We start from the raw sequence: 15,771 nt of genomic DNA on the forward strand, positions 1-15,771 counted from the left end.
AAAAAATTAAATGGGCTAGGGATATTGCTTAGTGGCTTAGCTGCTGGCCCTGGGTTCAACCATCACTACCCGCTCCAAAAAAAATTAGCAATTAAAATAGTTTATATTAGCAAAGTTTTAAGTATTTTAAATGTAGATCCTACCCATAAATGATAAGAATCATTCAGTGATATTTATTCTCATTTTGTTTCTTAATATTGAACCAATTTCAAAAATATGTTATGTATATCAGCAGTATTACAGTAAAAGTTTAAGTGAACAATAAGCTCTACATTCTCCAGAGTTTAAACAAGCTTAATCACACATAGATGCCTTTAAACCCAGTTGTCATCAGTGCATACATAGTATTCAGTGTCTAGCTTTTTGTGTAATATTGAAAAGTTATTCCTAAACATACATTTCCACAAATCCTAACATTTATGGAATAAATGTATAATGCCTTGATTAGACAGTATTGACTTCTGCAGAGGATAGACATTACACATGAAAAGAGTCATTCTGAAGACAAGTAAGGAGGAGGGTTACTGCTGGCCAGAATTCTAAAGAGGAAACTGAGCTCCCTGGCACACCCCAGGAATACCAAGTCTGGGGAGACTGAGACAGGAGGACTGAGGGTTCCAAGCCAGCCTCAGCAAAAGCAAGGCACTGAGCAACTTAGTGAGACCCTGTATTTAAATAAAATTACAAAATAGGGTTGGGTATGTAGGTCAGAGGTCAAGCGCCTCGAGTGGCCTCAGATGCGGCGCAGCATGAAGAGGCGCCAGCGCTGGCCCCTGGCAGCGGCCTCCCTGGGCGGCGGCTTTAGAGCGGGAGGAGGGGCTGGGCTGGAGGCCGGGAGGAGAAGGTGGTGTACTCCTGGTCGCAACTGTCGCTGGCGGACAGCACCTAGGCGCTGGGCGATGCCTTCAAGCTGTTCATGCCCCGCAGCACCGAGTTCATGAGCTCGGATGCGGAGCTCTGGAGCTTCCTCTGCAGCCTCAAGCACCAGTTCTCCCCGCACATCCTGCGCAGCAAGGACCTGCCGAGCCCTGGTGCCTGACCCCCGGAGGCCCCTACCGCCCGCGGCCTGACGCGCCGGCCCTGACGCGCGGAGCCCGGGAGACCGCCGCGGGCAGGAGGGGACCCCCGGCTGCCCCCTCCGCCTCCACCGTCACCGCCACCGCTGCTGCCGCCGCCGGCGGCCCCCGAGGAGTCGTGCCTGGAGAAGCTCTCGGCGCCCGAGCCCTGCTTCGGGGCCGCACCCTGGAGGAGATCTGGAGGGCATCCACCCCGACGCTGACCACCTTCCCCACCATCCGCGTCGGCGGCGACGTGTGGGGCGAGCGCAGCCTGGCGGCGGCGCGATGCACGGCGTGCCAAGTCCTGCGAGTGGACCTGGAACCCGTGGTGAGGCTCCGCCGCTTCCCGGTGCCCCGGGCTTGAGACGCCGCCCCGAGGGCGCCTCCTGCAGCTCCCAGGCCCAAGATGGAGTTTCTGCTTGGAGAAATGAACAAGTGTCAGTCGAGTGTTTACAGTCTCCACCAGGACCGTCCCCTAGTGCACTTTAAGCCAGCGAGGAAGTCCCGGGATGGCCTCCCTGCGCCCCCGGGATGCGTCCCCGCGTCTGGAACTCCGGGACAGGTGTACCCTCTGCCGCCTCCCTGCACTGCGTCTGCGAAGGAGGAGACTGCAGGACTCCCAGGGGAGGTCCCTTTGCTTCCGAACCCCAGATTGAGAAGTCTCCAGGACTATAGGGGCAGATTGGTTTTCTCCCTTTTGGACTCTACCTCAGTGGTCTGGAAGTCCTCCGAAGAAGTCATTCTTTTCCAAAGGAATTTGTTTTCGTGCTTGTGTAATAAAAGCCAGAATTTGCTTGCTCTTTAACCCCCGCCTCCATTTTTCTTTTTGACTGCCACCCCTCTTTCTGGACGGAAGATCAAACATGTTTTGTGGTGTTGCACTAGTTTGTGCTCAGGGTATTCTGAATCCCACTCGTTTCTGAATTTTTACTGAATTTCAAAGCTTTGACCAAGGATTTTTTTTTTTTGAGAGGTTCAAGCTTGACTGTTAGTAATGCAAGAATTTATATGGCTTTGATTTTCATGGGCTCAGTGATTACAAACAAAAGAGATGTAAAGTCCAATTGCTTAACGTTTTAAACTTACTTCCCCAAAGTAGTAGCCTTTATCTATAAAAAGTAAGCATATCAACCAATATGGAAAGAAAATTAGAAAGAAAATTAACATTCACATTATCATCAAGTATTGTTTAAATATAAAAAACAAATTTCATCAAAATATCAACCAGATGCTGTGCAAAGCTTATCAGAGCATTTTATTCTCAACATCATAGTATATCGTGTTTGTTATATATATATTCATCCATATAATTTGACCAAATTAGCATAAATACAAACTTAAATTTTAGAATCAGCTTCTAACATTCAATGAATTTGTCTCATATATACATCTACCTATGAAACATTGAACGTATCTTTATACATATGTATGTATAATATTTACTATAGTATTTTTAGTATACTTGTAGTCCTTAAAATATCAATGATTCTACCCTTAAAATTTTGAAAATTAGAAACCTAAAACATGCAAATTAGGTGCTAAAATTTATCTAATAAGGTGCCATTTAAATGCACATATTTTAATGCATTAAAACTGTGATTAAAAAACTCTGTGAATGAGGATGACAAGAAATTTTTATATTGCCACATTAAGAATATTTCATTTTGTGTTTTTTTTCTGTTGGTAGGAAATCTAATTTCTAATCTCATTCCAATTTTAGGCTACAAAATTGTCATCTTCAAGCAATCTGGAATAACTAAACAAATAAAACCACCTAATAATTAAAAAGTATAATGTTGATATGTGTTTAGATGAAAATATACTGGCAATTCTCATAATGTAGTAAAAATCAAACATACTTGTGTAACATTTGGTAAATGGCTTTAATCTGTTTACTTAGAAATCTTGCCACTTAACTTGCTCTTAATCCAATAATACAATAAGGAAAAAAAAACAATGTAATAGAAATAAGAGAGACATCACAAATTGTGTGTTTATGGATGGTTACTTGTTGTTCATTAACCAGATTTTAGGAGAGTGAAGTAGATGAGCATTTAACTATGCATACACAAATAGAAATATTATGCAACTTTAAATATTAGAAATTATTTTTAAATACAGTGATTTTAAATGCATTTAACCTCCAACAAACATGATTAGATTTTGCTGTTCAACTCATTTGAACTAATACATTAAAAATTATTTCACACAACAAAAAAATCTTATTTAAAAATAGATTTTTAAAAAATTCCTGGCTTTTTTTAATTGCTCTTTTTTAAAACTTCAAGTATGCTTGAGAAACTGACTGTGGATCATGTACACAATGTAGGGTCAATGCTGTATTGAATTTCTAGACCATTTTCAGACTACCTTCTGGCAATGGAAGCATTTTGACCACTGAAACTCCCTATGGGTATATCTAACTATCCTGCTACAATGCACCATTCCCCATTATTGATTCTACAACAAACTGCTGTAGATTATTCATTGATTGAGTGTTTAAATATATTCTTTAGGAGCAAATAGAGGACTAATCTGTAAGCAGTCACATAAAATAAAAAGATCAGCAGAATCTTTACTTCAAAGATGCTTTGAGCTACAGCATTTAATTATGTGCATTCTTTGATTATATTGTGTCATATCCAATAAAAATATGTAGGAATTCTATTTCTTTATATCACTTGATTCTTGCCTGCACTTCATTTTACCATGTAAAGAAATTAACTGATATTCTTGACATTTTTTTCCTCTTATGCCTTGTTACTTTAGTGCACTTGAATGTGTCTAAATGCTTTTTTGGCTTATTTGGGTTATCTGATTTCAGTTTGAATCTGATTGCCCATCTTGAAGTCAATATGGTTCATGTGGACTATTAAATAATGCCATTTCTAGTTTGTGAAGTAAGATGTAAGAAATATTTTTGCCAAGTTTTCTTTAGCAAAACCTATCTTGCAACTTCTAAAATGTGGAGAAACATCTGATATAGTTGACTAGTATGTTAATAGGAAAGTGAAAGTATTTTATGATTACCTTTGGGCAGAGTGTGAAAAGAAACTTGGCATAGTGGCTTTTATGGTGAGGCATCCATTAATTGTTTCAGAAGTAAGTCTGTAGCTTAGCTTGTGTATAGTTTTTTTTTTTAAAAGAAGTCCTATTTGTTTGTTCTCTTGCCTTCATTTATATCTCATATGACAAAAGTAGAGGAGGAAGCTAGGAGGAATTTTATCACCTTGATATATTTCTGTTTGATTTTTGACTTTTGGGTGCCTAAATGTGACTGGCACAACAAATAATCTTTTTTGGTATTTTTTACATTCCTTCTTAACAACCAGCAACTCATTTTCTATGTCATTAAAACCAGTAATGTCATGATTCTGAGGGCAAGCTTCATCATTGATAATGCAAAGTGTTGCTGTTGTGGCGTGTATTTATTTTTGTTTGAGTACTCTATTGGACAAGTGTAACTTAAGCTAGTGGCACATACTTGTTGATTTGCTATGAGCAAATGTTAGTACTATTTTTCAAAAAACTCTTCAATAAAATCTTTTAAAATCATTGAATACAAAAAGTCTGAGCAATTTTGAACTCAAAAGGTTTTTTGGTCGTTTTAAGGGTTGGGTTGCCACAGCACTCTTTAAATTGATAATTTTTAATGATTATATATACCTAACATTTGCTTTATTGGTATGTTGAAATATTTTTTTTGATAACTGTTATGTCTTAATTGCATTAGAAAGCAATTGTTTTTAGTGGAACTGAAGTGTTTCCCTGGACAGTTTAATGTGCATATGATTAACATTTACAATTTGGTTGTACTTTGCTTTTTAACTTATTAACTGTAAATAAATTTTAGAGAATAAAAAAAAGAAAAAAGAATTCCAAAGATGTTTAGAGAGGCTGAGATAGTCATTACATTTGTATTCTAAGATAGAGTAGGAAAAAGGGCAGAAAGACAGACTATTAACAAAGTAAGTTGACTGTACACATACTGCACACTTGATGCTTTAAAATATGATCTATTTTCACTTAATTGCTCAAATCAGTTAGTCACATTTGTTTTTTAACAGCCTCTACCCTTGGTATTCCCATATATGTCTGCATTCCAGAACCTGATTATTTTATGTTTTCTAGAAGTGGGCCTGGGTGGATGAGTTGTATTTAATTCAACTAAGTTGTATTTAATTCCTGAAGCATTTCTCATGATTTTAGAGTTCTAAAGTAGACCGTGAATAAACCAGTGGCTATGTACATAAAATGTTAAATATTTCTGTATGTGTTCTAAACTAACTCAAAAAGAAGTAGTTCCGTTTATACTAGTTTAAGCACAATATCAAGGTTCAGAACCCTATTAATACCTAAAGGAACCTTGATACTGATTTCCAGAGCTATGAATTGCTGCCCAAGGCAGCAAGAGCCACCCTATTGCCTGACAGTAAAGGTCAAATATACAACTCAATCAATCCACAGCAATTATGTATAGCTTAACTCAAATCATCATTTCAATGGTTCGCTGGTGTCACCTTTCAAACATTCCCTCTGGCAAATGCCAGGCATCATTCTGACTGGGCTGTGGCTCTCAACAATGCCAAGTCAAGAATGTCATCTATTCTACATAGCAAATCATAAAACAAGCAATAAAATCACCTACTCTGAAATCCCACTTACAAGTCAGATTATATTGCTTTTTTTTCTGTCTGGAAACATTACTTCTATGTGATATTTTTCTTTCAGGTCACATTTTGCATCGTGAATATTGGACAAAAGGTCAAACAATGTGTTCATCAGATTCCTTCTGTTATGATGGAAGCATCCATTCAGCCTATCACACAGACTGTCCGCATCTACCCTGATTTCACATGGAATGATCAGGTAGAAGTGGAAAATATCTATATTAAACTAAAATGTCTGTACCTCAGATTTTACTACACCTCCCTACATCTTTCCTCAGAGAGCCTAGGGAACTTAACATTGCATCACTGGACACTATTTTAGTGGTTTCAAATCCATGAGAACTTTGCCATTTATTTTTGCCATCTCTATTGACTCTCATTTTTGCTTACCAAAAATTCATTTTTAAATCATGATGTCTCTCAAAATACTGTTCTCTCCTTTTCTTAAACATTAGACTTGTATAGAAGGTATTCTACATTGGCTTTCTTGTCACCAGTTTCTTTTCTGCTGAGACCACTTCCTCAAGGATCTCTAATATCTGATTGACCAGTTGCCATAACCAGCAGATTTTTCAGTTATTTTTCTTCTCTGATTAGATAGCATTTTATACGGAGCTCTTCCCTAGAATGTCCTTTCTTGATTCTTATCATGTTTCTATTTCTAATTTTATTCCTCCTTTTCCTGCTTTAATACTTAGATGATCTTCAATATCTTATATGTGTTTACCAAAATACTGGTAAACATACATGTAAAAACCTACTTTGTATTCTCTTATTCTATCAATAGTTTTTCAGATATATCTTTTGACTAGTTACTGTGTTAGAAATTGTACATACAAAAGGCAAATTGGACTCAGTCTTCAGTTTCAAAAACTAACTGGGGAAGGCAAGTAAATCAGAAACTGTATATAACAATGCTTACATCAAGTAGTCTTATAAAATTCTTATTAAATGTATTTGGATACTTCCTATATTAGTTAACATTTGTATATCTTTAATGTAAATGAATTTTGTTCAGCAGTGTGTTCTAAAATCACCCATCTATGTTTAAATTTAATTCCACATTGTCATTAAAGCATTCAGACCTTTAATTCCTAAAGCATTCCTATTTCCTATTTTTCTCACAGTATATGAGCACTAGTTGATAACACCAAATTACAGTTAATATTTTTTATAAATATGAAATATTATATAAAATATAAAATTATATTTAAGTATAAGCTCATATTTGAAATTTTCGATTGTTTTTAAAGGAATGGAAGATTCATTATTTTTGCACATGGTTTTCTACTATTGCTATTCATAATACATCCTAATTTAGTTTTATTAATTAATAGGAGAAAGTACTTGATTGTTTTTATAATGAACTCTCTTATAATGCTATTAGCTTCAAGAATGTAAAACCTAACTTGCCTCAGTCTGATTTACGTAAGGTAATATATTCTTTTGTACAATAAAAGGTCCACAGATCAGATGGGCCCTAAAGAGGGTCCAGTCTTGAGGTTAATAGTATTGTTCAAGGCCCAAGATATTTCCACTTCTTTGCTCTGCTCACACTATTCCCGAATGTTTTCCTGCTTCTCTTTCACTGTTAATGGAGTAAGGGGAACACATACCCACTTCCTCAGCCCACAACATAAACTGTAAGCCCTCTTCCCACAAATACATGCCCCCCCAGTCTAATTATGCCAAGTGTTTGTTATGGACTTCTCCTTTACTATAGATATTGTCAGGAGAATGCCATGAGCTGATTGGCTTTATGTGAATCAAAATTATCCCAGGTGTTATGGTTTAAATGTGGTGTCCCCCAAAAGCTCATGTGAGATAGTGCAAGAAGATTTGGAGGAGAAATGATTGGGATGTGATCTCCTTTTCATGAGTCCCTGAGGAAGAAGTGAATACTGAATAGTATTGGACCATATAAGGAAAAAAGAGAGATTGACTTATATAAACAAAATATGATATATGTGTCCAGTAGAATATTATTTGACAATAAAAAGAAGCAAAGTACTGATGCAGTTTAAAACATGGATGAACTACAAAAATAGTATGGTAAGTTTAAAAAGCCAGTCACAGAAGACCATATGTTATATCATTCCATTTAACAAAGTGTTTAGAATAGCCATGTCCATACTTCTAATGAATATAAGTACTCTCTTGGAGGTGATAAAAATGTTCTAAAATTAGATTATGTTCATAGTTGTACAACTTTGTAAATATGTTAAAACCATTGAACTGTATACTTTAAATGAGTGAACTTTGTTTTATAAATTATATATCAAAAAAGTTGTTAGACTAATAGGTGCTGATATGTAAACAGTACGGTTACTTGAGTTATGATTTTCATAGTACTAGGATAATTTTTCTTCTAGGTCCATGGGACAGTAGGAGAATCCTGGTGGATTTGGGTGGAAGATCCTACAAATGATCATATTTATCATTCAGAGTATTTTCTAGCTCTTAAAAAAACAGGTGAATATAACCTTATTATTTAGCTATCATAAAAAATATATATAAACAATTTTTGTTTTTTACTATCTCTCTGATTTCAGAGTGCCGTGAAAGTTTTGTTATGTTCTGTTTTCCTGTTTTGTTTCAAAGGAACACAGAGATTCAGTGTGACAATATTGATTATTCAGTCTGATCCTAGTTCAAGAAATTCATTTATAATCTTTACCATGGTTTAAGGCATGGCTTCTAGAGGCATGGAATATATAAAATAAGAGGGGTAAAAATAATTTTCTGCAAAATAATAAATTGCTTAGTGAAAAGATCATTCCTTGTAAAATTATCTGTAAAGACTCAATTGTTACTACATCTTTAACTCATGTTTTATTTGTAATTTCTCTTTTTATCAAAGAGAAAGCAAGCTTCCGATTGAAAATCTTGACTAGATAGCAATAGTATTTTATAGCAATATTTTGTTTTCATGCATTTATCTTCTTGATAACCATGTAACCTATATATTTTAAGAGATTTCAGATATTCCACTTAAGATACTGATCAGATTTAAAGAAAAATATTAAGTAAATAATAATATGGTACTTGAAATTATAGAAATCATGAAATAATTGCATGAATCATGTTTGGGAAATTCTGATAATGAATCAAACTGGTAACATGTCATAATGATAACATATATATAAATAATATAAAGTTAGTATAAATTTTTACCTTCTGTTATGTCAAATAATCCTCAGAAGGAAATCACCTACAAGTTACTGTAGTACCTGAATATCTGAGCTATTTAGAAATACAACATAGTTTATTTTTATTACATCTGGTATAGATACTATTAAGAATTGACTACTAAGAACTTTATTTATTTTAGACTTTATTTTACATTAGGTCATTAGTAAAGAAGCTCAACTACTGGTATTTGCAATCCCTATTTTTGAAACTTTGCCTTCCCAATACTATATCCGAGCAGTTTCTGATAGATGGTTAGGAGCAGAGGCTGTTTGTATTATCAACTTCCAACATCTGATTCTACCAGACAGGCATCAGCCCCATACAGGTAACAAATTGAACATTAATGTGTTGATGTGAATTATTGACTTCCCAAAATTGTTATTTTAATTAATGTTGAGAAGTATAAAGTTGTTTTATTCTGAATCAAAGTCCAACTTACTTGACAAAATTGTTTCTAAACTGTATGTTCAAATTTTTCAAAATCAAATATGTATATGTAGATAGTAAAATTGTGGACCTTTAATTTTTGTTTATTTAAGTTCCAAAAGCATTAAAGTAGGCTTAGTCAATTCTGATAATCATAGTAATGAGGAGAGTTACTATTTCTGTGTTACTGGACTTTCATCTGTACATATAATCATTATTTCTCCATATAGCCTTCCTTTTTATTGCAATTGTCATTTATCATTTAATCTGTATTCTCTGTGAAAGTTTTGAGATATCTCTTTTTTCTTACATTTAGTCCAATTCACATGAACTTAATTCTAGTACAGGTTATCTTTTATCCAATATGTTTAAAACCCGAAGTGTTTCAAATTTCACATTTTTTTTTTAGATTTTGGAATGTTTGTATATATATATATATATATATATATATATATATATATATATAACAACTTATTAAAAGGGATATATAGTAAGAGTATTCAGCAACATTTTTTATTGTTGTAATGTATAAACTCTAGGTTTTCATAAAATGAACAAATGCCTTTCTATTTTGATTTATTAAAAAAGCAAAATTTCATGAATAAATATTTGCAGTGATACTTTCAAGTACCCCTGAAATCTATTTCAAAAACATCTTGAAACTAGTATACTAATTTCATTTTTTGAGAATTCATAATTGATGAGTATTGATTTTCAGAGGTCCTTAATTTACTTTACAGACATAAATTAGGAGTCAAATCTTCTTTCCCATGTATATTTCAGACAAACTGCTTGCCTTTTCAGAATAAAAATGTTATTCTACTTTAAATAGCATGCTATTTGACAGTCCTTTCAGAAGTGAAAGGAGACCTAAATATGACTTTATAATCTTTCATTTTGTCAAATGTACACATTATTCATATTATTCATTGAGATATTTTTTATACTACATCTCAATTTCTCTTTGATATCTTGGCATAGCAAAACCAAAAAAATTTATCAAAATAGAATGATATTGAGACTGTATAATCTAGTAATCTACTTATTGCAGAGGGTCTTTCTGGTCTTATTTCATCAAATGTGTTTATGTGATATCTAGAATCTCATCAGTTCAAAATATGTGGAAGTGATGATGTTTTAACTTAAAATATATGCTTCCTATATCATTGCTAGGTTTCTTTCTTTCATTAAAGTACTTAATTCCACATACATTAGCATTATATGTTAATGCCAATTTAATAATTTTTTTCTTAAGCAACCAAATACATATCAACCTATTTATATAATTAGCTGATTTATTATAAACATACCATCTAGGTAAAATCACTGTAATAGATCATCTTAATTTACCATTGTCAATAACTGTGCATTTGACATTGTACAATGTTTAATTTTTAGTCTTTTATTTAAAAAAATATGTTTGATTAACATTGCATGCCTTATCATGCAATGTCTTCCTCCTTCCTGGATTTCCAGAGCTACGGAAAATTTAAACAATCATAATCAGACATAGAGAGTATGAAGTTAGCTCTCAGCTATCCTTGTAATGGAATAGAGCAATGGGTAGGGAAAAGATAACTTCTTAAAGTCATCTTTTTATTTTGGGTTTTTTTTTTTTCTTTAGGGACAAGGTACCCAGGATTAAACCCAAAGGGCACTTAACCACTGAAGCACATCCCCAGTCTTTTTATTATTATTATTATTTTGAGAGATAGGATATCACTAAATTGCTGAAGCTGTCTTTCAACTTGGGATCTTTCTGTCTCAGCCTCTGAGCTGCTGGAATTACAGGCCTGTGCCACCATGCCCAACTAAGTTAATTTTTTATTTTAAGTATATTTTTTAGAAGAAAATTTACCATATTTTTTATTTTGCAACCATACTATAAAGGTCAGATCAAGGTGTCCTCTTAACTGATTTTTTTATATCTTCTTTTTTGAACTTTGTGATAATTATCTAATTTCTTCAGCACCCAGTCCATATAATGAGAAGCAACCAAATCTAGTGTCTTTCAACACATAAATTTACTTTACAGACATAAATTTCCCCAATGATTAGTGAAAGTAAGAAGACCTGTACCCTTTAAGGAGAGTTTTTTGTTTTGTTTTGTTTTGTTTTACTCAGTCATGCTGTGTTCTGAAACTACTATCCTTGTTCCTTCCTGAATAAGGCTAAATTCATTTTTGTTTCCATTGGCCATACTAAAAGACCCCTCAGCTACTCAGGATTGGTCAGTGTGTAGCAGATCAAATCTGTTGTTAGTGACCCTTCCAATACTGCTGTTTACAAATGGTTTTCACTGATTTATTTTTGTACCATAACATACATACTTTCATGTACTTTTATTCAAGTTATTTCCCTTTTTGGAAGAGAAATATATAGTTGGTTTATAGGGGATTCTTCAATAAAAGTGTTCTATTTATCAGTTATGTTAAATGTAGTGACTGAATAAGATGTGTCACTGGTGTATAAGAACTTATATTAAATATGTTCTTCTCTAGAGATAATTAGGAAATGTTATTCTTAAAAATACAGTATTCGGTATTGTGCATGTTTTTTCAGTTTTTTTTTTCAGAAGTACCTGTTGGATCTTTTCAGAATTACTGGATCTTCAGCCTTTGCCAGTTATGGCTTTGGTATGTAAAGCATATGAAGCCCTGTACAACTTCAGCCACTTTAACCCTGTGCAGACACAAATATTTCATACACTGTATCACACAGACTGTAGTGTCCTAGTTGGAGCACCCACTGGATCAAGAAAGACTGTTGCAGCTGAATTAGCTATTTTCAGAGTCTTCAACAAGTATCCCTCCTCAAAAGTATGTTGAACATATTATGTGCTTATTATATTCAATTAGAAAAGATAGTTAATATCTCTAAACTAGCCAGGTCCAAATATCCTGACATACTCTGGTGAATAGCTTTGTTATACTCTCAGTGAATTTTCCAGGGGGCTAGATCAGTATTAGAATAATTTGTTGCAAAAAACTTGATATCAACTTTGGAGTCTTCTAGGTGAATTTCTCATGTATATAGTGCTCACACATCCTCATATCTGTAATTCATGGGTACTTCTTTTATGAGATAATTAATTCTTAGCTATACTTGTTAGGTATATAATGATTCATTATCAGTCTTTGGATATGAATGAAATGCTAATACTTTAAAACACTTCAACTATACACAGGAAATGTAGACATAATTTATGCTACATTCCTCCAAATATTGATATTATCAATTAATGTCAAATAACACCGGAATCAAATAAGTATTGATTTTTAATTTTTTTAAACCATAATATTTAGTAAATTTTCCCCAATACTATTTTATTTTTAATAAAAATGATTTATATTTGAGGTGTTCAATATGATACTTAAATATACATATAAATTATAAAATAATTGCTAGAATCAAGATTGCTAGATATCCATCACTTCAGATAATCACATATTTTTGCAGTGGGAGCATTTAATATCTAGTTAGCAAATTTCAAGTCTATTAATATGATATTATTAAATACAGTCACCCTTCTGTACCTTAGATGTCTAGAACTTGTTCTACATAAATGAAACTTTATATCCTTTAAGCAATATCTCCTCATATTCCCCACTTTTACCCCCTCTTAACCATTATTTTAATCTGCTTCTATGAATTTGACTTTTTATTATTGCACCTGTTAGTGAAATTATTCAGTGTTTTGTTGTTTTCAGCTTATTTCTCTTAACACAATGTATAGTATTGCAAATGGCAAGATTTTCTTCTTTTGTAAAGCTGAGAGATCTCCCATTGTGTTTCTGTTTCTTTTTTCATCCATCTTGGGTCACTTAGACTGTTTCTTTATCTTGGCTTTTCTAATCAATGATGTAATAAACATGTCTTTGGGATATTTATCTCATTTCTTTTGGATATGTGTTCAAAAGTAGAATTCCTATGATGATGATGATGTTTTCCATGTGTAATTTCTTAAGGCTGTCCATGTGCATTTTCCATAATGGCTTCCCCAACTACATTTCTACCAGCAGTGTGTAGCAGTTTCCTTTTCTCCACATCCTTGCCAATACTTTCATTGTTTTAATAATATTCGTTCTAACAGATGTGAGGTGTTGACTCATTGTGATTTTTTAAAAAGTATTTATTTTTTAGTTGTTGTTGGATACAATACCTTTATTTTATTTATTTATTTTTATGTGGTGCTGAGGATCAAACCCAGGGCCTCTCACATGCTTGACATGTGCTCTACCACTGAGCCACAACCCCAGTCCTCACTGGGATTTTGATCTGCATTTCTGCAATGATTGGTGAAAGTAAGCACCTTTTTGTGTCTCTTAGCCATTCTGTAATTCAACAGAATGATATCTATTGGCCTCATTTGTCACTCCACCTTTTTTTAAATATAATTTTTAGCCTTTTTGTTTTTGGGCTATATAAGTTCCTTATAGGTTTTGGATATTAACACCTTACTAACATCTGCAAGTATTTTCTCCTATTACATATGTTATTTTTTTAAATTCATTGATGGCTTCCTTTTCTGTGCAGAAGGTTTGTAGCTTTGGTGCACCCCTATTTGTTTATTTGCACCTTTTTTTCCTGTGTCCTTGGGAACATATTCAAAAACTCATTGCTAAGACCAGTGTCAAGATCTTTTCCCCTGTTTTCTTCTAGGAGTTTTATGGTTTCAGATCTTACATCTAAGTTTTTAGTAAATTTCAAGATGATTTTTGCATATGGTGTAAGACAAGGTTCCAGTTTCATTCTGTTAAATGTAGATGTTCAGTTTTCTCAACACCATTTATTGAAGCCTATCCTTTCCCTTCTTGGTATTCTTGTCAGATTAGTGACAGGATGTGTGTTTATTTCTAGACTCTACTCTGTTCTGTTAGTCTATGTGTATATGTTGGTGCCAGCACCATACTATCTTAATTATTGAAGCTTTGTACTATAATTTGTAGTCAAGAAGTAGAATGCCTCTAACTTTATTCTTTCTCAAGATTTCTTTGGTTTTTTGGTTCTTCATGGTTCCTTAAAATTTAGATTTTTTCTATCTCTAAGAAAAATGCTATTGGCATTTGTTAGGGATTACATTGAATCTGAAGATTGTTCTGAGTAGTTAGTTTCTTACTTTTTTCAATTAAACATTTAATTTTATTTTATATGCTTATAAAACAGCATAATGTGTCTCAGATTGAAACAAAGTCTACTTTACTGGAAAGTGGAAGCTGGAAAAGGAGACTGTGATCCAGAATAGGTAGACACTTTTTCATTCTTTATGATGGCAAGTTTCACAACTTCACTGGACCTTTATTCCTTGATGAAATAGATAAACTATGATTGCACACGTTTATTCTGGTTCTCATTGTTGAGGAATATTTTCTGTTGTTGTCAGTACTCCTTGAATAAATGTAGGAACAGGGCAAACTTAATTTAACTAAATAAAACTCCAAAGAAAACATAATGATTTCATTACATGAAATCAATCAGGGGCTTCCAAGTTTTTCCACAGTTCGTCAAAGAAAGAAAATCAGGTTTTTGTTTTGCCACCACTACCAATTTATTGTGTGACACAAGGGATATCACAACTTCTCTCGAACTTTTTCCTAAAAAAATTGTATTAAATCATTTCTAAAGTCCCCATCATTTCTGAAATTCTAGAATGCTTTGATTTCAGCTATAACCTTATGAAAAAGAATGGGTTTTTTCTTTTTTATCATTATTATTTTTTACATGACAGTAGAGTATATTTTGAAATATTATACATACATAGATTAAGTGTAACTTGTTACAATTAGGATACTGTTATTGTGGTTGTACATGATGTAGTGTTACACTGGTCATTTATTTATATATGAGGATAGGAATGATATTCCATATTCATTCTACTGTCTTTCCTATTGCAGTCACCCCCTCCCTTTGCTTCATTTACCTTTGTCTAGTCCAGTGAATTTTGAACCCCCCCCCTTTGTTGTGACTTATCATCCACGTATCAGAAAGAACATTCTGCCTTTGGATTTTTGTGACTGACTTATTTAATTTAGCGTGATATTCTTTAGTTCAATTTACTTACAAGAAAATGCCATAATTTCATTCTTCTTTATGACTAAGTAATATTCCATTGTGTATATATACCACAATTTTTTCATTCATTCATCTCTTCAAGGGCACCTAGGTTGGTATTATAGCTATTTTGAATTGAGCTGCTATAAACATTGAAGTAGCTGTGTCACTGTAGTATGCTGATTTTAAGTTCTTTGGATATGAAGAAAGGAGTGGAATAACAGGGTCAAATGGTAGTTCCATTCCAAGTTTTCTTTTTCTTAATTATTTCTCACATACATGACAATAGTGGAGTGCAATACATTCATAATTTTTTGTATTACAATTCTTAATACACCTTTATACCACACTTTATCAAATCTCCGTATTTATAG

General features: G+C 33.6%; 1 pseudogene; it reads left to right on the forward strand.

Moving 5' to 3' along the window:
• The first annotated feature begins 675 nt into the window (after window positions 1-675).
• On the forward strand, window positions 676-1,863 carry LOC144373420 (coiled-coil domain-containing protein 71L-like; annotated as a pseudogene).
• The last annotated feature ends 13,908 nt before the right edge of the window (window positions 1,864-15,771 follow it).

Source organism: Ictidomys tridecemlineatus, unplaced genomic scaffold (genome assembly GCF_052094955.1).
Source record: "Ictidomys tridecemlineatus isolate mIctTri1 unplaced genomic scaffold, mIctTri1.hap1 Scaffold_39, whole genome shotgun sequence".
Classification (NCBI taxonomy): Eukaryota; Metazoa; Chordata; class Mammalia; order Rodentia; family Sciuridae; genus Ictidomys; species Ictidomys tridecemlineatus.